The 25,178-nt window shown below is 47.9% G+C and overlaps 2 long non-coding RNA genes across 2 annotated transcripts in view; one reads left to right on the top strand and one right to left on the bottom strand.

Moving 5' to 3' along the window:
- The window catches only part of LOC134966904 (uncharacterized), a 59,174-nt gene that overhangs the window by 4,038 nt on the left and 29,958 nt on the right, over window positions 1-25,178 (bottom strand). The gene's annotated exons all lie outside the window — the stretch shown is intronic.
- Window positions 72-13,185, top strand: LOC134966903 (uncharacterized). Its single transcript, XR_010188729.1, has 3 exons — window positions 72-119; window positions 346-396; window positions 13,019-13,185. It is a non-coding gene; the product is annotated as an uncharacterized LOC134966903 (long non-coding RNA).

The following is a 25,178-nucleotide window of genomic DNA, read 5'->3' as shown; positions in this document are numbered from 1 at the left end:
TACATTTAGTGGTGATGAATGGGTCACTCTGTACTGATTGACAATCAATGCTCACAGTCAAATCTTCTTTCAGTGACAAGAAGAGAAAATGAAGAGCGTTCTGCTGCTTGTGGGGATAGGTGAGTTCTGTGATGACTGCTCAGTAATACATTGCACTGTGCTGTAGTGATGGAATAACTGGCTGGCTGTAGCATTTTCAACATCAACGTGTAAAAACAAATTTTTAAGCAGAAGAAGAAGAAGCAGAAGAAGAATTATTTGATGAACTGCAAATATGAATTACTGAACGTTGTGTTGTTTTATCCATAGATGTTAACTTTCTATTTATTTATTTTCTACCTCCAGTTCTGTGTTTGGCTCTGGTGGAAGGCGGCTTAGTCAACATGCTCTTACCAGGTCTGTATAATACACTGTTCTTTTATATAATATATATATATATATATATTTATTTATTATATCAAATGTAGGAATGACACTCACAATCTTCCATATTATATTTTGCTGTGTGCGTATGTATGTATGTGTATATATATATATATATTTGGCTGCCATGCTGACAGTGGGTGTCTCAGTCCGTGCACATTTGGACACACAGATGTACACAAGGGAAGCATTGTGTAGAGGCATTTGGGGCAGTACGGATGGTGTAATGGTTAGCATTACTGCCTCTGAGGTCATGGGTTTGATACCCAGCAGGGCCCTAACTGTGTGGAGTTTGTATATTCTCCCCGCGCATGTATAGATTTCCTCCAGGTACTCTGGCTTCCTCCCAACATCCAAAAATATACTGGTATATTAACTGGTTCCCAACAGTCTAGATGGGCCAAGTGATTCTCATCTGCTGTCATATTCTATTTTACTATTTTCAGCCAATAGACTATACTGGCCCACTCTCCCGGATCATCTGGTGGCATTGAACTGCATAATCATGGCCCCACCCCCACCTTACAATGCCGGTAATCACGCCATTGTCCAGTGGGGGTCATGGTGATGTGATGTGGCACCACTCACTTTTGATGAGATGCATTCCCGGAGTTTGGGGTCGGCGTGGGTAACTCCATCTTTGTGTGATGCTACCCAATAGAGGTCTATGGATTTTTGTTTGCATATCCCCTGAAAAGGATCCAAATAGATCCCTCCCAGCAGCCCCCCCCCACCCCCACGCGCGCGCCCGCTGCGTCACACTGCCACTGCACGTGCACAGAAGGCTTTTCATGTCCTAAACCCAGAAGTCCAGTGTTTACAAAGGACGGCTCCTATCGGGGCGGCCGCCCTTGGAAATTTTAATCACATTTCTAGGCGTTGTTAATGCCACTATGTACCCTATGTGGCGGGTTGTATTGTATCGCGGATGGGATGCTTTGTACATACCACACAGATATCGGCAGCTCATAGCTGGTTGAAAAGATGCTTTTTCTGATGTGATGGTGGCTGTGAACAAGGAAGGTCATTCCGAGTTGATCGCACGCTGACGTTTTTCGCAGCGCAGCGAACAGGTTACTACAGCGCATGCGTATGCACCGCAGTGCGCAGGCGCGTCGTACGGGTACAAAGCGGATCGTTGCTGAGCGATGGATTTAACGAAGAATCCATTCGCACAGCCGATCGCAAGGAGATTGACAGGAATAGGGCGTTTATGGGTGTCAACTGACCGTTTTCTGGGAGTGTTTGGAAAAATGCAGGCGTGTCCAGGCGTTTGCAGGGCGGGTGTCTGACGTGAATTCCGGGAACAAAAAGACTGAAGTAAGGGCTGAGTAAGTCCAGAGCTACACAGAAACTGCAAAAAACTTTTTCGTCCCGCTTGGCTGCACACGCGTTCGCACACGTGCAGAGCGAAAATACACTCCCCTGTGGGCGGCGACTATGCATTTGCACAGCTGAAAAAAGTAGCTAGCGAGCGATCAACTCGGAATGACCCTCAAGGAGTGTAACCATTACCACTGGCATTGTACCTCATATGGTTGCTGTGGGATCTGGTGGTAAGAGGGGCCAATCATAAGTGTTCATATGTTCCGGATGCCTATGCACTTCTGAGCATACATGAGGGCCAGCACACGTGCAGGGAAGGCATGTTTGCCCATTAGTTCTATGGTGCATGTGCAGGGCCATTAGGACAGCAACGGGGCCCAGGTACTGAAGGGACATGGCCTAATCCGGAAGGCAGGGCTGCCTTCAGAAATTATGGGGCCCGGGACTGGCAAAATAGGCATCCCCCCCCCAAAAAAAAAGATAAAATAAAATAAATAATAATAATAGTAATGAAATAAAATTTTATATATCTTATTTTTTTTTAAAGAAAAGAAAATATCTATGTCCCAATAGTTTTGTCCCCAGCACCAGTGCTTAAAGTGGTCCTAAAGAGGTGGTGGAACTCACCCCCCCCCCCCCCCCAACCCTGTGCGTGCCCCCTAACCACTCCCACCTGGCATATGTCATAGCCCTAGCCCCTCCCACCGGACAGATGCCACACCCCTAGTCCCTCCCCTATATGAGTAAATTCATCGGTTTATAATCAAAATTATACTAGTCAAAAAATTAAAAATGATTTGATCAACATAGCCCACTCCAACACAGGTGGGGAAGATGTGCATAACTGCTGACTGCTGAATAATGTAAGAGAACACAAGATAAAAATCCTCAGCAGTAGTACAGAGCTAACTAATTATTATTTACTTAATGCAGCAGTGCTGTAAGTAGACATTTTGGTGTCCAGCGGCAGAAAAAGAATTGATGCCCTCTCTTCCACCACACAGAAATAAGGGACAGTGCGCGCCGAAGGCGCGCAGCAAAAATATAGGGTTGTGGCTTTATGGGGAAGGGGCGTGTCCACATAATAGTACCAATTCACATTACACCACACAGTAGCACCCCTTACACCATAGTAGAGCTCCTGATACACATTATGCTAGGTAGGGCCCCTGATACACATTATGCCAGATAGAACCCGATACACATTATGCCAGGTAGAGCCACTGATACTCATGAGAGCGAGAGAAAGTGTGTGTGTCCGTTCATCATAACACCCCACCCCGAGAGCACTTTGGCTCACACAAAACACGATGCATCAGACGGAACAGCGCTGCCCACCTGCAACGAGTAGTCCTGAAGCCTCATGGACAACACACTACGCAGCCTGTCTGTAACATGTAGCCTCATGCACCCAAAATTAGTGAAACCAGGTGGCGCAACCTTATCACAACAAGATTTAAATGGTCAAAAAAAAGGCTTACACAATAAATATGATAGAATGGTTCCAGCTCCAGATTGATTAACAATGGGCTAAAAAAATAATGAGAAAATACAACACATAGTGTATTCCGCTTGAATGAAAGTGTGATTTTATTACTCAATGGTCCCACTCACATAGTATAGCTGGTAAATTTGCATGTAGTAGGCAGAATCTCATTCTGGCTGGTTTTACTTCTTAAATGTGTTACGATACCGTTCCCATACGGAGCTTGAATAAAGAATAATGATAGTGCAATACCGTCTGTGTATTTGATTTAAAATAAATTTAATACAAGACACACTCACAAACAAAGGTTAAAAAACAGCATATAACAACAGGTGTCCAGAAGGCTGCAGCGGACAGTGTGGAGATATTGGCCCTCATTCCGAGTTGTTCGCTCGGAGATTTTCATCGCATCGCAGTGAGAATTCTCTTAGTGCGCATGCGCAATGTTCGCACTGCGACTGCGCCAAGTAACTTTACTATGATGAAAGTAAGTTTACTCACGGCATTTTCATCGCTCCGACGTTCGCATTGTGATTGACAGGAAATGGGTGTTACTGGGCGGATGCACGGCGTTTTAGGGGCGTGTGGCTGGAAACGCTACCGTTTCCGGAAAAAACGCAGGAGTGGCCGGAGAAACGGTGGGAGTGCCTGGGCGAACGCTGGGTGTGTTTATGACGTCAGCCAGGAACGAAAAGCACTGAACTGATCGCACAGGCAGAGTAAGTCTGAAGCTACTCAGAAACTGCTAACTCGTTTGTAATCGCAATATTGCGCGTACGTCGGTCGCAATTTTAAGAAGCTAAGATTCACTCCCAGTAGGCGGCGGCTTAGCGTGTGTAACTCTGCTACATTCGCCTTGCGAGCGAACAACTCGGAATGAGGGCCATAGTCACTCAAAGTCCCGGTTACTGAAGGTGTCCCAAAACTGCCGAGTATGTCCTCCGGATCCTCCGTCAATGCCGCACAGATAGGTCCCACAGGCTTAAACGCTTTCGGATCGTTTATCCTTCTTCAGAAGCCAGAAAGACCACAGGCTGCACCCACCATACTACAGCACTGCTCCACTGTCTAACAACTGGCCACTTGCAGGATCCACTTTTCTGTAAACCCCTCTCAAAACGTATAATATCAAGAATCAAAGTAGTCAACTATTCCAAACAAATTAACAAAAAAAATGTTGCACTGGCAATCTCTCTAAATTAATATAATTAGCATGAAAATGTGATCACTAAACAGGCCATATTAAAATATAATCATTCATCAATCATAGAATTCACTACGTTATAGAACAAATACTGCATTGCAATTGCATGGGTTTTTACATTACAGGGACTCTCAGTCTCCGTCCAAGCACTCAGCTAGGTACTCAGTCAGCGCGGATCCTCTCTTCCCTGCAGATGTAGACGCGCGATGACGTCATATTTACCGCCTGCGGCACAGGGTCTGGAGGAGGCGGCTTGGGGTAATCAATCATTCTCGTCGACGCCGCCCACCCACACATGGAATCCAGGGCTGGAATTTAAAGCCAGCGAGAGGGAAAGCTGAGCGCTGTTACGCGGGCTGTGTGTGTGTGCTAGTGACAGCCTGCAGCCCGCAGCAGAACAGATGCAGAGGCGGAGCACCAGTCTGTCTGCTCTACTCCTTTTCCGGACTCAGTGCTTAGGCTGCCTGTGTGTAGTTAAGGTGGGCGGGCGGAGGCGGAACTGGTTCCGCCTCCAATTTGAAGTGACGGAACGCAGTTCCGCCCCGTTCCGGACCACTTTAACCTCTGCCCAGCACCATATGATGCCCCACACAGTAATCCCCACAAAGTATTGTGCCAGTACCTGCTGTCAGGGGTTCTGCTTGTCCATCTCCCCCCGTCCAACGGGCGGCAGTGGTGACATTCCCTGCGCTTGAATGGATCATACTGTGTTGCGTCTGGCCTTCCGCCCCATTGCCTGCTCTCTCGTTTCCAAGTTAGCTCCTCTTTCTCTTTGAAATGAGGAGCAGGGCTGCCGGGGGCTCGCTGATGAGATTCAGAGACTTCCCGCTCCCAAGTTCCAACTGAAACACAGCTGCACTGGGACCCAGGGCATCCTCCCTGCGTCCTCCCAGCCGGCAGTTCCCTGCCTCTCCCCAAGGGTGGATTTAGGGGTCAGGCCACCCCTAGGCACATTATTGGCTGCCCCCCCAATCACGCCATTGCCCCCTTTATTCCGGGTGCCAGTCCGGATGCCTTGAGACCACAAAAGCAGCCTTAGCCTTACTCTACTACCAACTCCTGGGCCACAATTTGCTGCCCATTGTCCCACCCCCGTCATTTGCTAAATAAATTATAAAAAAATAAGTCATAAAGACGATAAAAAAGAATCACCCGGCCCTTATCAGCCTGATGTGCCACCTCCCAGCAAGTGCCGCCCCTAGGCTCGTGCCTCATGTGCCTAGTGGGAAATCCGCCACAGTCTCTCCCCAGGCTGTTGCTACAGTGGCTGATCCTGATGAGCGGAGCCAAGCTTCCCTGAGCCGCTGAGTAGCCGTTATATCAGCCACAGCTACCACGTTTCCCGAGATCTAGCACTGCGGATGACAGCTGCTGCCCCGGCTCGTCACAGCCAGCTGCGCAGTGCGAGGTGGTGCTAGGTGAGCAGTACTGGGTGCAGTGTCAGTGTGTGTGTGACTGCTGTGTATGGGTGACAGTGGGTGACTGCTGTGTGTTAGTGTGTGTGGCTGCTGTGTGTCAGTGTGTGTAGCTGCTGTGTGTGAGTGTGACAGTGGGTGACTGCTGTGTGTGAGTGTGTGTGGTGGCTGTGTGTGAGTGTGTGTGGCTGCATTGTGTGAGTGAGTGTGTGTATGGCTGCCGGGCGTAAGTGTGACAGTGGGTGACTGCTGTGTGAGACTGTGTGTGGCTGCTGTGTGTGAGTGTGTGTTGACTGCTGTTTGTGAGTGTGTGTGTGGCTGCTGTGTGTGAGTGTGACAGTGGGTGACTGCTGTGTATGAGTGTGTGTGGCTGCTGTGTGTGAGTGTGTGTGACAGTGGGTGACTGATGTGTGTGACAGTGGGTGACTGCTGTCTGTGAGTGAGTGAGTGTGTGTGGCTGCTGTGTGTGAGTGTGTGTGACAGTGGGTGACTGCTGTGTGTGAGTGTGTGTGGCTGCTGTGTGTGAGTGTGACAGTGGGTGACTGCTGTGTGTGAGTGTGTGTGACAGTGGGTGACTGCTATGTATGAGTGTGTGTGGCTGCTGTGTGTGAGTGTGTGTGACAGTGGGTGACTGATGTGTGTGAGTGTGTGTGGCTGCTGTGTGTGACAGTGGGTTACTGCTGTCTGTGAGTGTGTGTGGCTGCTGTGTGTGAGTGTGACTGCAGTGTGTGAGTGTGTGTGACAGTGGGTGACTGCTGTGTGTGAGTGTGACAGTGGATGACTGCTGTGTATGAGTGTGTGTGGCTGCTATGTGTGTGAGTGTGTGTGGCGCTGCTAGTGTGTGAGTGTGTGTGGCGGCTGTGTGTGAGTGTGTGTGTGACTGCTGTGTGTGAGTGTGTGTGGATGCTGTGTGTGAGTGTGACAGTGGGTGACTGCTGTGTATGAGTGTGTGTGGCTGCTGTGTGTCACTGTGTGTGACAGTGGGTGACTGATGTGTGTGTGTGGCTGCTGTGTGTGACAGTGGGTGACTGCTGTCTGTGAGTGTGTATGGCTGCTGTGTGTGTGTGTGTGTGTGTGTGTGACAGTGGGTGACTAGGGATGGCCATCGACCATCGATGTGAGTGTGTGTGGCTGCTGTGTATGACAGTGGGTGATGGCGCCAAGTTTAAACTGCCACTGCATCTGTGCTGGCGCTGGGACCTCATTTGAGATGTCAGTGTCTATGCTTGGGGAAGGATCTGCAGTGGGTGAGGAATGGGATTGGGGAGAGAGGCTAGGGGTTAAAGGGGAGGAAGTTAGTGAAAGGTGCAAGAAGTAACAGAAGGAAATGGGCAGGTAGTGAAACAAGCATTGTGAGGTGCACGGGATGTCAAGCAGTGAGAAGTGCAGGGGATGGGGGGGAGCAGTGAGAAGTGCAGGGGATGGGGGGGCAAGCAGTGAGAAGTGCAGGGGTTGAGAGGGAAGTGTGATGTTAGTGTATTAGAATGCTTAATATTTGTAGACACTCCCTTACTAACATGTGTAAGCCTGAATCTTCAGTGATGGTCCCTAGGACCAGGGGGATGCTGGGAAGTGGGTGGTCCAGTGTGCAGTGTGCCTGGAGTTGGTGATGGAATAAACAGCACAGCAGTGAACTCACATGTCTCTGTGTCCTGATGACTGGATTTACAAACATACAAACAAAACATGGTGTCAGAAGAAGTTTAACTTGGACTGCTAGTGCTCTCAGAGTGTGGAAGAATCCTGCAGCAGTCTGTAAGGCTGTGATAATCAGTGTCTGCAAAGCCTGCCGTGTGCTCCTCTCTTCAAAAAGTGAGTAACCATGGATAAACTGGCTCCTCCAACCGGCATGCTGATGTCTGGTAATGTGTCTGAAAACTGGAAAAGATTTAAGCAAAGGTTTAATATATATCTTGCTGCATGTGGAGCTGATACAGAGGCTGACAAAAACGAAGGCATCCATTTTCCTCCATGTGATAGGAGAGGATGTGCTGGACATTTATAATAGTTTTCAGTTTGCTGAGGGGCAGAATATGGTGCTATCTTCTATAATGCAAAAGTTTGAAGATTACTTTGTGCCAAGGAAAAATGTGACATATGAAAGATATAAGTTTTTCACATGTGATCCGAAGTCTGTAGATGGATTTGATCAGTATGTTACAGAGCTGCAATCACTCAGTAAAACCTGTGAGTTTGGTGATTTAAAGGATTCACTGATTAGAGATCGTATTATCTGTGGAATACCTGATAATGGACTCAGAGAGAGATTGCTGAGAGAGCAAGACCTAACACTAGATAAGGCAGTGACTATGTGCAGATCTGCAGAAACAACTAGATTTCAAGCCAAAAAGTTACACGAGGAAGTTGATGGTGCTGTCCATGTAGTGCAGAAAACAGAGCCAAGAAAGCCTCCATTCTCAAGAATGAAGCAGTCTAAGCCACAGTCTAATAAGGAAATGTGTAGTAGATGTGGAAATGCTCACAATCCTAAAATGTGCCCTGCTTATGGTAAAACCTGCATGAAATGTGGTAGACTTAATCATTTTGCCAAATACTGTAAAATGAAAAGGGAAACAAGCAATGTGCATGCTGTTAAACAAACAGAGGAATTATTTATGGATTGCATTGAACTTTGCAGTGCAGATAAGAAAGAATGGATTGTCCCTTTAACTGTTAACGAGATTGTCATTCCCTTTAAGATTGATACTGGCGCGCAGGTGAATTTAATATTGTTTCAAGACTATAAGACTTTTAAAGTAAAACCTAAAATTCATCCAGCCAAAGTGAAAGTTACAGGGTACACTGGGGAGGAAATTCCTGTGAAAGGTACATGCTTAGTTGCACTGAAATATAAGGGACAACAGTTTAAAACATCTCTACTGATTGTGGATAAAAATGTGCAACCGATTCAAGGATTAAGTTCCTGTGAGACACTAAGCTTGCTAAAGAAAGTTTTTATGGTGACATCACAAGTAGAAGATGACTGCAAATCGATGTTTACAGAATACAGAGACTTGTTTGAAGGTCTAGGTTGTTTGCCTGGAGAGCATAAAATAAATATAGACACGCAAGTTTCTTCAGTGATACACCCCTGTAGAAAAGTGCCATTTGCGCTGAGAGCAAAACTGAAGCAAGAGTTAAATTGCATGGAAGCCTTAGGTGTGATACAGAAAGTTGATGAGCCTACTGAATGGGTAAGCTCCTTAGTAATTGTTGAAAAGAAAAACGGACAACTCAGAATATGTCTAGACCAGAGAGATTTAAACAAAGCTATTAAACGAGAACATTTCAAACTACCAACCAGAGATGAAATCATGTCGCAATTTGCGGGAGCAAAATGGTTCAGTAAATTGGACGCATCTTCAGAATTGTGGCAAATGAAGATAGATGAGGCCAGCTCAAAGCTTTGTACATTTAATACACCACAAGGTCGATACAGATTTCTTCGACTATCATATGGAATATTGTCTGCTCCAGAAGTATATCACAAAAAGATACACATGATTTTTGAACAAATTACAGGTGTTGAAACAATGGGGGGTGATTCTGAGTTGTTCGCTCGCTAGCTGCTTTTAGTAGCATTGCACACGCTAAGCCGCCGCCCTCTGGGAGTGTATCTTAGCTTAGCAGAATTGCGAATAGAAATTTCTTAACAGTTTCTGAGTAGCTCCAGACCTACTCACAAATAGCGATCAGTTCAGTCAGTTTCGTTCCTGGTTTGACGACACACACACGCCCAGCGTTCGCCCAGCCACTGCCCTGTTTCTACAGACACTCCCGCGTTTTCCCCTGAAATGCCTGCATTTTTCCGCACACTCCCAGAAAACGGCCAGTTTCCGCCCAGAAACACCCACTTCCTGTCAATCACACTCCGATCACTTCAACGATGAAAAATCTTCATTCGGACGTGAGTAAATCTACTAAGTTTTGTGCTAAAATACTAACCGCATGCGCACTGCGAACCATGTACATGCACATTTTTTGCCTTAATCGATCCGTTGCAAAAATCGGCAACGAGCGAACAACTCGGAATGACCGCCAATGATGGATGACATTATTGTCTGGGGAACTACAAAGGAAGAACATGATTCTAGATTGAGACAAGTAATGGAACTTGTCAAGAAAGTGAATCTAAAGCTAAACAAGGACAAATGTGAATTTGGCGTGAATACACTTACCTTTTTGGGCGACGTGGTCTCGGATCAAGGTGTAAAACCAAACCCAAGGAAAATATCAGCCATAGTGAACATGGAACGTCCTAACAACAAAGACGACGTCAGAAGATTCCTAGGAATGATTACTTACTTAGGAAAGTTTATTTCTCAACTCTCTGAACGAACAGCCTCTCTTAGATGGTTGTTGGACAAAGATAACGAGTGGATGTGGTCACATGAACAAGAAGAAAGTTGGCAAAACTTGAAACGGATCATTACAAAGCAACCAGTGCTAAAATTCTTTGATCCTGCGAAAAGAATAAGAATTTCAGCAGATGCTTCGCAATTTGGCCTAGGCTCTATGCTGTTACAAGAACATGAGGATACATGGCAACCAGTAATCTATGCATCAAGAGCACTGACAAGTGCTGAAACAAGGTATGCTCAGATAGAAAAAGAACTAGCGATCACATATGCATGTGAGCGATTTCATCAGTTTGTGTATAATCAAACATTTACAGTGGAAACTAACCACAAGCCATTGGTAGCTATCATGACTAAATCATTACATGACTGTCCCATGAGAATTCAACGAATGCTTATCAGACTACAGAAATATGATGTACACTTGCTGTACTGTCCCGGCAAATACATGTACATTGCTGATACACTTTTTCGTGCTGTGGCCAAAAGTGAAGGTTCCAAAAGTCTGATGGATGAAGAGATAGAAGCCTATGTTAATTTGATCGTAGCTTCTCTACCAGTGTCTCTTGCAAGACAAGAACAGATTAGGAAAGAAACTGAGACAGATGACACAATAAAAGTGTTGAAAGATATCATTCTGAAAGGTTGGCCAGCAGAAAAACATGCATGCCCGCTGTCTATCCATGATTATTGGATGTACTGCAGTGACCTTACAGTTGTTGATGGTATTATTTACAAAGGCAATAGGTTTGTCATACCTGCACGACTAAGAAAAACTATGCTGTGCAAGATACATGAAGGCCCCTTAGGAGAAGAAAAATGTAAGCGGAGAGCGCGTGAAGTTATGTATTGGCCAAGAATGAACCAAGACATAGCACAGACTACAGCTACATGTGAATTATGTCTTACATATAGACCGAAACAACAAGTCGAGACACTGAGTCCTCACGCAGTGCCAGAGAGACCGTACCAGAAAGTTGGCGCAGATTTCTTTGATTGTAATGGGAAAACGTACTTTGTTGTGACTGATTATTACTCTAACTACCCTGAGGTGAAGACACTACATACAACTACTAGTATAGCCGTAATCAATTGCATGAAGTCAATCTTTGCAAGGTATGGTGTTCCTGTGGAAGTGTTCATTGACAATGGTCCTCAGTTTTCCAGAGCTGAATTTAGACAATTTGCTGATGAGTGGGAATTTGTCCATACTACATCAAGTCCCCACTATCCTATCCACGCTCAAATGGGTTGGTGGAAAGTTCAGTAAAAACTGCAAAGAGTCTCATGAAAAAAGCTCAAGAAGGTAAAGAACATTTCTACAAAAGTCTTTTAATCTACCGCAGTACACCTTTACAGAATGGACTTTCTCCTGCACAAATGCTGATGGGAAGGAGGATTAGAGCAAATCTCCTGATACATGATGAACTGCTTAATACACATAACTCAGCGTTGGTCAGACTGAGTAAGTCAACAGGCGAAACAGAAACTGTTCCATGACAGGCGAGCAAAAAGCTTATCTGATCTAAAATCAGGTGACCAAGTCCGTCTCAGAGATCACGAGAAAGGTATTTGGGGGCAGAAAGGTATTGCGCAAGCACAAGTAGCACCAAGATCTTATACTATACGTACAGAGCGTGGAACGGAAGTAAGAAGAAATCGGGTGGATTTAAGATCTCAACCTAACCATAATGAAGACAACATGACTGAAGAATACCCTTCATCTGACATGTATGATGATACTGATAATGGTGAACAAACCATGATTCTAGAAAGGTCCAACATGGTCGATGAAACAGAGACTGTGTATGAAAGACCCAAAAGGGAAATACGCAGACCTGAGAGACTCATTGAAACGTGTTAGATGATGTTCTTAATATGACGTTGTTAATTGTTGTATTGAAGCGTATAGGGCTTATCTTTAAAGAAAAGAGGATGTGATGTTAGTGTATTAGAATGCTTAATATTTGTAGACACTCCCTTACAAATATGTGTAAGCCTGAATCTTCAGTGATGGTCCCTAGGACCAGGGGGATGCTGGGAAGTGGGTGGTCCAGTGTGCAGTGTGCCTGGAGTTGGTGATGGAATAAACAGCACAGCAGTGAACTCACATGTCTCTGTGTCCTGATGACTGGATTTACAAACATACAAACAAAACAGGAAGAAGGAGCTTAAAGGGTAGCAGGCAGTTAGATTTGCAGGGGGTCAGTAAAGGTGGGAGACACAGGCGATCAGACACAAAGGAGAGCATGTGGGGAGTGAGGGTTACCTAGGATGATGAGGGGTGTTTGATTCACACTTCCATATTCCCACTTCGAGCATTGACCATATATGTATTTGGGACTGGGTGCATTTTAACATGTGTGCATTTAATGTAATATATGTCATAAGGTTTGTTTCTGTTATTCTGCTGCTTCTGGATGATCACAAACATATTATTTACAAAGCCTCAAGAACATGATCACTCCTGACACAAGATCACTATAGCAGCAGTGGGATCTGCTGATGAATGCTTCAGTGCCGAACAAAAAATACACAAAAGTCTACATAACGTTTAAAACAAATCAATATTGTAGCTGGCAGCTTTACTTACTGTAGGGGGTGTGGGGGGTGTGGGGGTAGGCAAAAGTTTTGCCTAGGGTGCTTTGAAACCTTGCACCGGCCCTGCCCCTTCCCTACTTAGCACCCCTGCCGGCACCCAATGTTTTTCATTACTTTGCAATCTGCTAGTTCACTGTCGTCGCAATCTGAGTGAAACAGTCCATTGTGAATTTGTGAGATTCTAATTTTTCTTCTTTTAATTCAGGGCACTGTCATTTACCAGAAGAGATCCATGTCGCATGCCCTTGTGAAACCGAACGTACCTGCGAGAATCGAAACGTGGCAATCGCATGCATTAACAAATGCGATCTCCCTAATAAATGTCGGTGTAAAGAGGACCATGTCCGGAACAAAGTGGGACTCTGTGTAAAACCGAACCATTGTTGGTAGATATAGGAGAGAAATGATATAGATGTACATACCTGCTGTCATATGTTGCGTATTATCTTCCCATTATAATAAAGCAAAAAATCCTTCCTGTCTTGTTTCTGTACTTTATAACTGGGGTTAATTTAATAATCCTTTGGCAAATAACTAGAGACGTGCACTGACCCCCATGGTTAGAATTTGGTTTTAAATCTGGATTTAATTTTCATGTTTTAGTTCTGGTCTTGCAAAACCACCGTCATTGGTTTTGGGTTTGGATCGGTATTTAAAAGAAAAAAAATGCTAAATACAGCTAAAATCATGAAATTTGGGTCTGTCAATTTTGACTGCCTCACAGCTCACATTATTGTTTTTTTACTGATATTGGCCAAAGGCTGCAGTGAGCTGGCTGGTTACTAAGCAACAGAGCAGCGGCAGAAACACACAGCAGTTTATGTCACATCTATGAAACATTGTCACACAGCAGTGGCAGACAGGAGGGTGGCAGCTTAATAAACTATAGGACCCCATACAATGTAACCAAGAATGTTTTCATTAATTAAGAACTAGCTCAGAGGCCAGAAGGCAGTACAGGGAAATGGAGGTGGAGAATGTATTTGAAGGCAGGAAAAAGAATGATAGATTAATTGAATAGATCATTTAAAAAAAAATGCTATGTGGACTATACTGACATCTATTTTGTAGCAGATGAGAAAAGGCCATAAAAGAATACAAGAATGACTGATTGATTGATTGATTGATTAATGAAAATTAACACATGTGAGGCCTAAATCCAGAGCTGTAGCCTGTTTTGCAGCAACTGAGAAGAGAAAAGGTCATAAAAGACTATCCGAATGATTGATTGATTGATTGATTGATTGATTGATTGATTGACATTAACATTTGTGAGGCACCACATTATTTCTGGTTAAAAATGTATTGCAAATTAGTAAAGATTTTAGAGCAATAATGAAACCAATAAAAATGTTTATCTCTGCAAAACAAACACCAATGCCCCCAAACAGCCCATGATTAAAAACAAAAAGCGTTGCAAGATGAAATCGTGAAATTGTTCTTGTGCCTTCCCACCCACACTTATGTTGAATGTTAAAAAGTATGTGAACATTTTTTTTAGCCAAATTGCGCAAAAACATTAAGCATGCAGCTACAGTATGTACAAAAAAGTGTGTATCCCCACAACATTTGATAGAAACAAATGTAGACAAAAATATATTTGTACACAGATGAGAGTGCTTGCCGAATATCACATTCAATTATATAACACCATTCAGTGCTTTTTATATGAAAAATTACAAAAATCAATCACCATAAAAAGAGAAGCAGCATCTTCATTTGTAGAACAAGTCAGTAGACTAAGTAATCCTTTTTTAGAAGTATTCTCAAAGGTCTTGACAGGGTCTGGATTTATTTTAGTATAAACCGCTTCGGTACACCTGTAAAATAAGTGTCTCTATACCCCAAGTAAATGAGGATGATTAGAGACAAAACACATAATTAAAAACAGCATATCACAGATAACTCCATTGGACAAAGCAACATTTTTTGTACATACTGTAGCTGCATGCTTAATTTTATTGCGCAATTTACCTTAAAAAAAATTTGCGCAGACTTGTTTCTTATCCTGTTTTGAATTTTGCTGCAATCATGTTCAATTTTAGAGAAACAAGAAAGGAGTTAATTAGATACAATTAAGAGTACTGATATTTGTGATGAGGATTTGAATTCAGTTTTTCAAAAATTAGAACTTGTTATGTTGAAAGAAAAAAGTATCTGCTGGGAGGTGGTGACTCTTGAACATTATCAGGCTGCAAATGTCATACCAAAAGGCCTGAAAATAAATAAACTCAGACTTTAAAAAGGAATGGGAAACACTTCTTGACTCTTGCTCATTATCTCTAATTGATTTAATTATAAAAGAGAGGAGAGTGGGGGGGCGTGGCCTGGTCGTCTTGGAGAGTGGAAGTGCTCTCCTCAGCTCCTGCATACTCAGGCCCTTTATCCTTCTTTTCCCTCCTCGGATCTGTGCTGGGCCGCCCCAGACTCCTGCCTGAGACCCCGAGTGTGTGCCTGCAGCTGCTGTGGGGGACCCGCGGAGTCGGGGAGTGCTTTTAAGCACTCCTGCGGACTGCGGCCTTCCCCCACCCTTGAAGCCGGGGGCTCGATTTTGGAGCCGGGCCGGATCGGCGGAACGGAGCCGCGTCGCCGCTGGGAACCACCCTGCCTGCTCCCACCTGTGTCTGCTTCTGCTGCCTGGGACCTGGAGCCGGCCGGCCGGTGGACGTGGCCGGAAGATCGTGCTGCGGGCGGCGGCCGTCTTGTGAAGGGATGCCGGGAGCCGGGACGCTGACGAGGAGGCCTGGGTTCGGCGGCGGTCGGCGGTGACCCCCCTTGTAGGTGCGTCCCGCTGCGCCCCCTGCTCCTGTCCTGAAACCCGAGCCTGCACGCTCGGAAGGCTTCCGGCGGCATCCGAGGATTGCGGCCTTCCCCCCGGCCCTGAAGCCGGGACCTCGATTTCGGCCCCGGCCCGGCCGAGAGTTCCGGACCCGACCTGCCCCCACGGGGGGCTCCGATGGCCGCCTGACGGACTCCTCTTCCCTCCCTACTCACCTGCTGGTGGCGCTGGCCCTCCTGACGCTCCTGGATGGCGGGGATCCTCTTGCAGGACCCCAGAACACCACCCGGCTCCAGCTCCAGCTCCACTTATATAAAGCTGATAGAGGCCATCTTGCAGGCCTCCTGACCCGCCTCCACCGATCCATCCAAGCAGTGCTCCCCCCTGCTGCGGGCATCCAGAGCCTACCTCGCATGCCCCCAGGAGACCACTGCCACTACTAGCCGTGGGCCCCTCTCCCCTGCTTGCTCCCACCGGCACTGCCCTGGTCACTGGCTGGTCCGTGCCCGGGGCTAGTCTCGCCGAGAGAGGTCCCACACGGAGCCCCACTCCGTACCACCCCCGACTGTGTGGCTCCTCACAAGGAAGACGTGGGCCTACTGCTCTCCTGGGGCCCCCTGGACCCGCCCCATCTTCCCCCCTGCTGAGTTGACCGCACCATGATGCCTCTCTAGGGCTCTGGCCTTACCTCCCCTGGTCCTGAGCTACGCTGCTGGAGCGCCACCTCTACTCCCCACCGTCCTGACCACCCTCCTTTCCATAAGTTAACGATGCCCAAAGGTGGCAAAAAGTCGCAGGGGTCGGACCTCACACCATTCCTTACTAGGAAAAACACCCCGGCCAAGCGCAGACCTGATGCTACTGCGCCCACCCATAGTCCCTCCGACTCCGAAGCCGAAGATGACGATCTCACGCCCCTCACCCGCAGGGACTTCCTCTCCCTCCTCAAGGAGATGCGGGACGTCAAAACCTCAGTCCAAGCTCTCCACTCCTTGAAATCCGATATTGTTGACATCGGCTCCAGAACCGGCCAACTTGAACGACGAGTGGAAGAGGTGGTCTCGTTTCAACAAACGGTCGAGACCGACTTCCATCAACTCCGCCAAGATGTCGCCCACCTGCGGGAGGAGCATGAGGACCAGGACAATAGGGCAATGAGAAACAACCTGAGGATCCGGGGTATCCCCGAGGAGGTCGAGACGGCCCACCTTGACCTCTACCTCAAGCGCCTCTTCGCCCACCTATCACCTGATACCCCTGAAGAACATCTGCTACTGGACCGAGCGCATCGAGCCCTGCGACCTTGCTCCCAGGATTCCTCCCAACCAAGAGATGTCATTCTCCGTCTGCACTACTTTACTGCAAAGGAGGCTGTCATGAGAGAGGCCCGATGACTGGGCGCTGTGACTTTCCAGAACACCCCTCTCCAGATCTTCCAAGACTTATCCCCACTCACTCTGGCCAAACGTCGAGATTTCAAGCCCATTACCTCCCTGCTTTCCCGCCATAATGTCAAATACCGCTGGGGCTTCCCCTTCCGTATCTTGGTATGGCACCAGGAGAAGCTCCTCACGGCCAGGGATTTACCCAAAGCTCAGAAGCTGCTCTCCAAGCTGGGCATCCACACCGGTGAACAGGATATCCAATCTCAAGACCTGCCGCCACGGACACAGCGGGATCCTCCTCAGCCTCCTCGATCCGAGTGGTTCGTGGTCCCGGCCTCGACGACCTCCCAGGCTCCACCCCCTGTTCCCTGATGTACTCTCAGTTCTTTAACCCCATGTTTACTCTGGCCAATCGGGTCGACCCCTCCTGGTCGCACTCCCCTACCCCGGGAGATGCTCTATTTTAGGCCCCTCATATCCTGAGTTCCCGACCCCTTAGATACCTCATGACCCTTTTGTTGTTATTTCCTGCTGAAAAGTTATGCTGTTAAAATGTTATCTTACTGAGACTGGACTATCTGTTTCCGCCCCCCCCCCCCCCCCCTCTCCCTTCCTTTTTGGAGTTGGCGCTCCACCATATTCTTTTTTTCAGTCCTCTCTCCAGTTTTTTCCCTCAGGCCCTCCCAGGGGAGGCCCGCCTGCCTTATACTTCTTTTCTTTTCTTTTTTTGCTGAGTGATTTGTGGTCCGCTGTCCGGACCCCATGCCGCGCCCCCTTAGGGCTTCAAGCCCTCTTCCTGACCTAGGTGCCCTCCTGACACCTAGTCTCCCTTTCCCCTGTCAGCACCACCGGTCCTGGCCCCTACTGCCGGATGACCAACTACCCCCCTTCCCCTCCCAGTCTCCTTTTTTTTTTCTTCCCCTCTCTCCTCATGACCACACTCTCCCGCGCTCTATATCCTTCTTCTCTTTCTTCCCCCCTCCTTCCTTTGCTCTCAGTGCTCTCCACTCTCTCTACTTTGCCTGTCTCTTCGCTGCTTGCCCACGGGTCTCCGGGTACTATCTTTTAATGTGAAGGGCTTGAACAGCCCCCAAAAGAGAGGCAAGCTTTTTGCCTCCCTTAAACTCCATAAAGGTGACCTGGTCTTCCTACAAGAGACTCATTTCCTACATGACACTCACCCTACGTTGCAATGTAGGCCATACCCAGACTCCTTCCATGCTTGCGACCATTCGGCCAAGAAACGAGGGGTTGCGATCTTATTTGCCCGCCATCTCACCTTTGAACCCCTAGACTCATACGCCGACAAAGACGGCAGGTTTCTAGTCTTGGTGGGGAAATTGAATAACAAGATCTGTACACTAGCCAATGTTTATGCCCCTAACCAACGTCAGGAACGATTTTTTACAAAACTAGATAACCTCCTCACCCGAGTCCGACAAGGTGACCTCATACTTGCAGGGGACTTTAACTCCGTGCTGAACCCCCAAATAGACCGCTCCCCCCCTCCCTCTACTGCCTCCTCGTCGGACTCCCTCCGCTCCAGATCCCTCCTCGGTCTCATGCGTTCCCAGCTTCTCTATGACTCCTGGAGGATAAAAGACTCCTCCGCCCGTGACTATACCTTTTACTCTGCCCCCCATAATTCCTACTCCCGCATTGACATGATCCTGCTCAGCCATGACCTCGCCTTAAACCTCCGTGAAGCTCACATACACCCGCTAATTTGGTCCGATCATGCCCCCATCTCCTGTGACCTTTTAGGTCTGGCCTCACGCCCCCGCCCCATGACATGGCGCCTTAACGACTCTCTCCTCCACAACCCGGAGATGTGTTCCCACCTTCGGGATACGATCTCCGACTACTTTTCCCTGAATGATACCCCTGAGATTTCTAGGTCCACTCTTTGGCTGGCACACAAGGCAGTTCTTCGTGGACGTCTTATCAGCCTGGCTTCCAAAACCAAAAAACAATCTCTCGCCCACTTTAACAAACTCTCTATTAAACTCCATGCGGAACTTGATCTCCTTCTCTCTGCCCGGGTGGCCAGGCGCCTTAAATGGCTCTGCCAGTCCTTTTATGAGAAGGGGGACAAGGCGGACAAGATCCTGGTGGCACGACTTCGTTCTACGAGAGCCAAAACTAACATTGTCTCTATTAGAAACTCCCTCAACCAACTCGTCCAAGACCCCGCAGCCATTAGAGCTGCCTTCCATTCCTATTATGCGGACCTATAGAACCTCCCGCCCCCCACACCTGGTTCCTCTCTGCCCCACTCTGATCTAGTCTCACACTTCCTTACAGCTTCTAACCTACCCAGATTGCCCCAGGACGCCATGGACCATCTTAACAGTGAGATCTCGGTGGAAGAAATTGCTCAGACTATTCTTATCCAAAAAACTGGTAAATCTCCGGGCCCGGATGGGTTTACAGCCCTTTATTATAAAAAATTCTCTGCTCTTCTTGCCCCCCACCTGCAGTCTCTGTTCAATGGGATTGTCCATGGCGACTCCTTCCCCCCTGAGATGTTGGAGGCCAGAATTGTAGTAATCCCTAAAGAAGGCAAGGATACCCTTAACTGCGCTAGCTACCGCCCTATATCTCTCTTGAATCTGGATCTGAAAATCTTCGCCAAGATCCTGGCCAACCGTCTTAACCCCTACCTCCCCTCTCTTGTACATTACGACCAGGTGGGGTTTATCCCGGGCCGTCAGGCGAGAGATAATACCAAACGTGCTGTTGATCTCATACATATCTCGAACTCCAGGGGATCCCCCACCCTCATGCTCTCTTTAGACCAGGGGTGGGCAATTATTTCAGCTGGGGGGCCGCTTAACACTTCCAGCGAATATTCGAGGGCCACACACAAAATACTCAAAAAGAGTCCCCTTTTTACACATTACGGCAGATAGCGTCCCCTTTTTACACATTACAGCAGACATCGTCCCCCTTTTAACACATTACAGCAGACAGCGCCCCCGTTTTTACACATTACGGCAGACATTGTCCCCCTTTTTACACATTACGGCAGACTGCGTCCCCTTTTTACTCATTACGGCAGACATCGTCCCCCTTTTTACACATTACAGCAGACAGCGCCCCCGTTTTACACATTACGGCAGACATCGTCCCCTTTTTACACATTACAGCAGACAGCGCCCCCGTTTTTTCACATTACGGCAGACATTGTCCCCCTTTTTACACATTACGGCAGACATTGTCCCCCTTTTTACACATTACGGCAGACTGCGTCCCCTTTTTACACATTACGGCAGACATCGTCCCCCTTTTTACACATTACAGCAGACAGCGCCCCCGGGTACTAATGGTTCCCTGAAGGAGGTCTATTATTGGGATCCCGGTGCCCTCCGGAGGGGACTTTACTTCTAGTCAACGGTTGTGCTGCCCGTGTCCAGTATATATATATATATATATATATATATACACACACACACACACACACACACACACACACACACACACACACACACACATATATATATATATATATATATATATATATAGTACACACAAACACACATTACATATACACACCAAGCCAACACGATACAGAGCCAAATATTCCAATTTTATAAATAGCAGCATTATAAAAAAAAACTAAGAAAAAAAAAATACAGCCAGCTTACTTTTGTCTCTGCAGCTGAGCCGTTGCAGCTGTCCTTCACTTCTATGCGGTGCCGCGGCTGTAATTAGGTTGTCAGGGCAACCCATGGGGAGCGCAGCGCCGCAGATCACCCCCCCCCCCGGTCCCCCCTTAATCCGTCTCTGCGCCCAGCGCGATTGGTAACAGAGGAAATCCCGGTCAGCTGACCCTGTGACGTGACCGGGATTTCCTCAGCGGCGCCTCGTCTGAGAGCAGTGCAATGACAAGCGGCCTGTCGGGCCGCTTGTCATTGCACTCTAATGGGGCACAGCGGGCCAGGCACGATCGGTCCGCGGGCCGCATCCGGCCCGCGGGCCGCCTGTTGCCCACCCCTACTTTAGACGCTGAAAAGGCATTTGATCGGATCTCCTGGAGTTTTCTGAAAGCCGCCCTGGGGGCCTATGGCTTGTCTGGTGGCTTCCTCACTGGCGTCCTGGCACTATACTCTGCTCCCTCTGCCACGGTCTTAATCAATGGCGTCCCGTCAGCCCCACTTAGCATATCGAATGGTACACGTCAAGGTTGCCCCCTCTCACCATTAATATTTGCCCTTATTATTGAACCCCTTGCATCCCAAATCAGAGCCCACCCGGACATACACGGAATAGAGATGTGCACATGAAATTTTTCGGGTTTTGTGTTTTGGTTTTGGGTTCGGTTCCGCGGCCGTGTTTTGGGTTCGACCGCGTTTTTCGCAAAACCTCACCGAATTTTTTTTGTCGGATTCGGGTGTGTTTTGGATTCGGGTGTTTTTTTCAAAAAACACTAAAAAACAGCTTAAATCATAGAATTTGGGGGTCATTTTGATCCCAAAGTATTATTAACCTCAAAAACCATAATTTCCACTCATTTTTAGTCTATTCTGAATACCTCACAATATTATTTTTAGTCCTAAAATTTGCACCGAGGTCGCTGGATGACTAAGCTCAGCGACCCAAGTGGCCGACACAAACACCGGGCACATCTAGGAGTGGCACTGCAGTGTCACGCAGGATGGCCCTTCCAAAAAACACTCCCCAAACAGCACATGACGCAAAGAAAAAAAGAGGCGCAATGAGGTAGCTGTGTGAGTAAGATAAGCGACCCTAGTGGCCGACACAAACACCGGGCCCATCTAGGAGTGGCACTGCAGTGTCACGCAGGATGGCCCTTCCAAAAAACACTCCCCAAACAGCACATGACGCAAAGAAAAAAAGAGGCGCAATGAGGTAGCTGTGTGAGTAAGATAAGCGACCCTAGTGGCCGACACAAACACCGGGCCCATCTAGGAGTGGCACTGCAGTGTCACGCAGGATGGCCCTTCCAAAAAACACTCCCCAAACAGCACATGACGCAAAGAAAAAAAGAGGCGCAACGAGGTAGCTGTGTGAGTAAGATAAGCGACCCTAGTGGCCGACACAAACACCTGGCCCATCTAGGAGTGGCACTGCAGTGTCACGCAGGATGGCCCTTCCAAAAAACACTCCCCAAACAGCACATGACGCAAAGAAAAAAAGAGGCGCAATGAGGTAGCTGTGTGAGTAAGATAAGCGACCCTAGTGGCCGACACAAACACCGGGCCCATCTAGGAGTGGCACTGCAGTGTCACGCAGGATGGCCCTTCCAAAAAACACTCCCCAAACAGCACATGACGCAAAGAAAAAAAGAGGCGCAATGAGGTAGCTGTGTGAGTAAGATAAGTGACCCTAGTGGCCGACACAAACACCTGGCCCATCTAGGAGTGGCACTGCAGTGTCACGCAGGATGGCCCTTCCAAAAAACACTCCCCAAACAGAACATGACGCAAAGAAAAAAAGAGGCGCAATGAGGTAGCTGTGTGAGTAAGATAAGCGACCCTAGTGGCCGACACAAACACCGGGCCCATCTAGGAGTGGCACTGCAGTGTCACGCAGGATGGCCCTTCCAAAAAACACTCCCCAAACAGCACATGACGCAAAGAAAAAAAGAGGCGCAATGAGGTAGCTGTGTGAGTAAGATAAGCGACCCTAGTGGCCGACACAAACACCGGGCCCATCTAGGAGTGGCACTGCAGTGTCACGCAGGATGGCCCTTCCAAAAAACACTCCCCAAACAGCACATGACGCAAAGAAAAAAAGAGGCGCAATGAGGTAGCTGTGTGAGTAAGATAAGCGACCCTAGTGGCCGACACAAACACCGGGCCCATCTAGGAGTGGCACTGCAGTGTCACGCAGGATGGCCCTTCCAAAAAGCACTCCCCAAACAGCACATGACGCAAAGAAAAAAAGATGCGCAATGAGGTAGCTGTGTGAGTAAGATAAGCGACCCTAGTGGCCGACACAAACACCTGGCCCATCTAGGAGTGGCACTGCAGTGTCACGCAGGATGGCCCTTCCAAAAAACACTCCCCAAACAGCACATGACGCAAAGAAAAAAAGAGGCGCAATGAGGTAGCTGTGTGAGTAAGATAAGCGACCCTAGTGGCCGACACAAACACCGGGCCCATCTAGGAGTGGCACTGCAGTGTCACGCAGGATGGCCCTTCCAAAAAACACTCCCCAAACAGCACATGACGCAAAGAAAAAAAGAGGCGCAATGAGGTAGCTGTGTGAGTAAGATAAGCGACCCTAGTGGCCGACACAAACACCGGGCCCATCTAGGAGTGGCACTGCAGTGTCACGCAGGATGGCCCTTCCAAAAAACACTCCCCAAACAGCACATGACGCAAAGAAAAAAAGAGGCGCAATGAGGTAGCTGTGTGATTAAGATAAGCGACCCTAGTGGCCGACACAAACACCGGGCCCATCTAGGAGTGGCACTGCAGTGTCATGCAGGATGGCCCTTCCAAAAAACACTCCCCAAACAGCACATGACGCAAAGAAAAAAAGAGGCGCAATGAGGTAGCTGTGTGAGTAAGATAAGCGACCCTAGTGGCCGACACAAACACCTGGCCCATCTAGGAGTGGCACTGCAGTGTCACGCAGGATGGCCCTTCCAAAAAACACTCCCCAAACAGCACATGACGCAAAGAAAAAAAGAGGCGCAATGAGGTAGCTGTGTGAGTAAGATAAGCGACCCTAGTGGCCGACACAAACACCGGGCCCATCTAGGAGTGGCACTGCAGTGTCACGCAGGATGGCCCTTCCAAAAAACACTCCCCAAACAGCACATGACGCAAAGAAAAAAAGAGGCGCAATGAGGCAGCTGTGTGAGTAAGATAAGCGACCCTAGTGGCCGACACAAACACCGGGCCCATCTAGGAGTGGCACTGCAGTGTCACGCAGGATGGCCCTTCCAAAAAACACTCCCCAAACAGCACATGACGCAAAGAAAAAAAGAGGCGCAATGAGGTAGCTGTGTGAGTAAGATAAGCGACCCTAGTGGCCGACACAAACACCGGGCCCATCTAGGAGTGGCACTGCAGTGTCACGCAGGATGGCCCTTCCAAAAAACACTCCCCAAACAGCACATGACGCAAAGAAAAAAAGAGGCGCAATGAGGTAGCTGTATGAGTAAGATAAGCGACCCTAGTGGCCGACACAAACACCGGGCCCATCTAGGAGTGGCACTGCAGTGTCACGCAGGATGGCCCTTCCAAAAAACACTCCCCAAACAGCACATGACGCAAAGAAAAAAAGAGGCGCAATGAGGTAGCTGTGTGAGTAAGATAAGCGACCCTAGTGGCCGACACAAACACCGGGCCCATCTAGGAGTGGCACTGCAGTGTCACGCAGGATGGCCCTTCCAAAAAACACTCCCCAAACAGCACATGACACAAAGAAAAAAAGAGGCGCAATGAGGTAGCTGTGTGAGTAAGATAAGCGACCCTAGTGGCCGACACAAACACCGGGCCCATCTAGGAGTGGCACTGCAGTGTCACGCAGGATGGCCCTTCCAAAAAACACTCCCCAAACAGCACATGACGCAAAGAAAAATTAAAGAAAAAAGAGGTGCAAGATGGAATTGTCCTTGGGCCCTCCCACCCACCCTTATGTTGTATAAACAGGACATGCACACTTTAACCAACCCATCATTTCAGTGACAGGGTCTGCCACACGACTGTGACTGAAATGACGGGTTGGTTTGGACCCCCACCAAAAAAGAAGCAATTAATCTCTCCTTGCACAAACTGGCTCTACAGAGGCAAGATGTCCACCTCATCATCATCCTCCGATATATCACCGTGTACATCCCCCTCCTCACAGATTATCAATTCGTCCCCACTGGAATCCACCATCTCAGCTCCCTGTGTACTTTGAGGAGGCAATTGCTGCTGGTCAATGTCTCCACGGAGGAATTGATTATAATTCATTTTAATGAACATCATCTTCTCCACATTTTCTGGAAGTAACCTCGTACGCCGATTGCTGACAAGGTGAGCGGCGGCACTAAACACTCTTTCGGAGTACACACTTGTGGGAGGGCAACTTAGGTAGAATAAAGCCAGTTTGTGCAAGGGCCTCCAAATTGCCTCTTTTTCCTGCCAGTATAAGTACGGACTGTGTGACGTGCCTACTTGGATGCGGTCACTCATATAATCCTCCACCATTCTTTCAATGGGGAGAGAATCATATGCAGT

The sequence above is a fragment of the Pseudophryne corroboree genome, chromosome 10 (genome assembly GCF_028390025.1).
Source record: "Pseudophryne corroboree isolate aPseCor3 chromosome 10, aPseCor3.hap2, whole genome shotgun sequence".
In the NCBI taxonomy this organism is placed as follows: Eukaryota; Metazoa; Chordata; class Amphibia; order Anura; family Myobatrachidae; genus Pseudophryne; species Pseudophryne corroboree.
The sequence above is the reverse complement of the archived record's forward strand: the minus strand, read 5'-3'. Positions and strand labels throughout refer to the sequence as shown.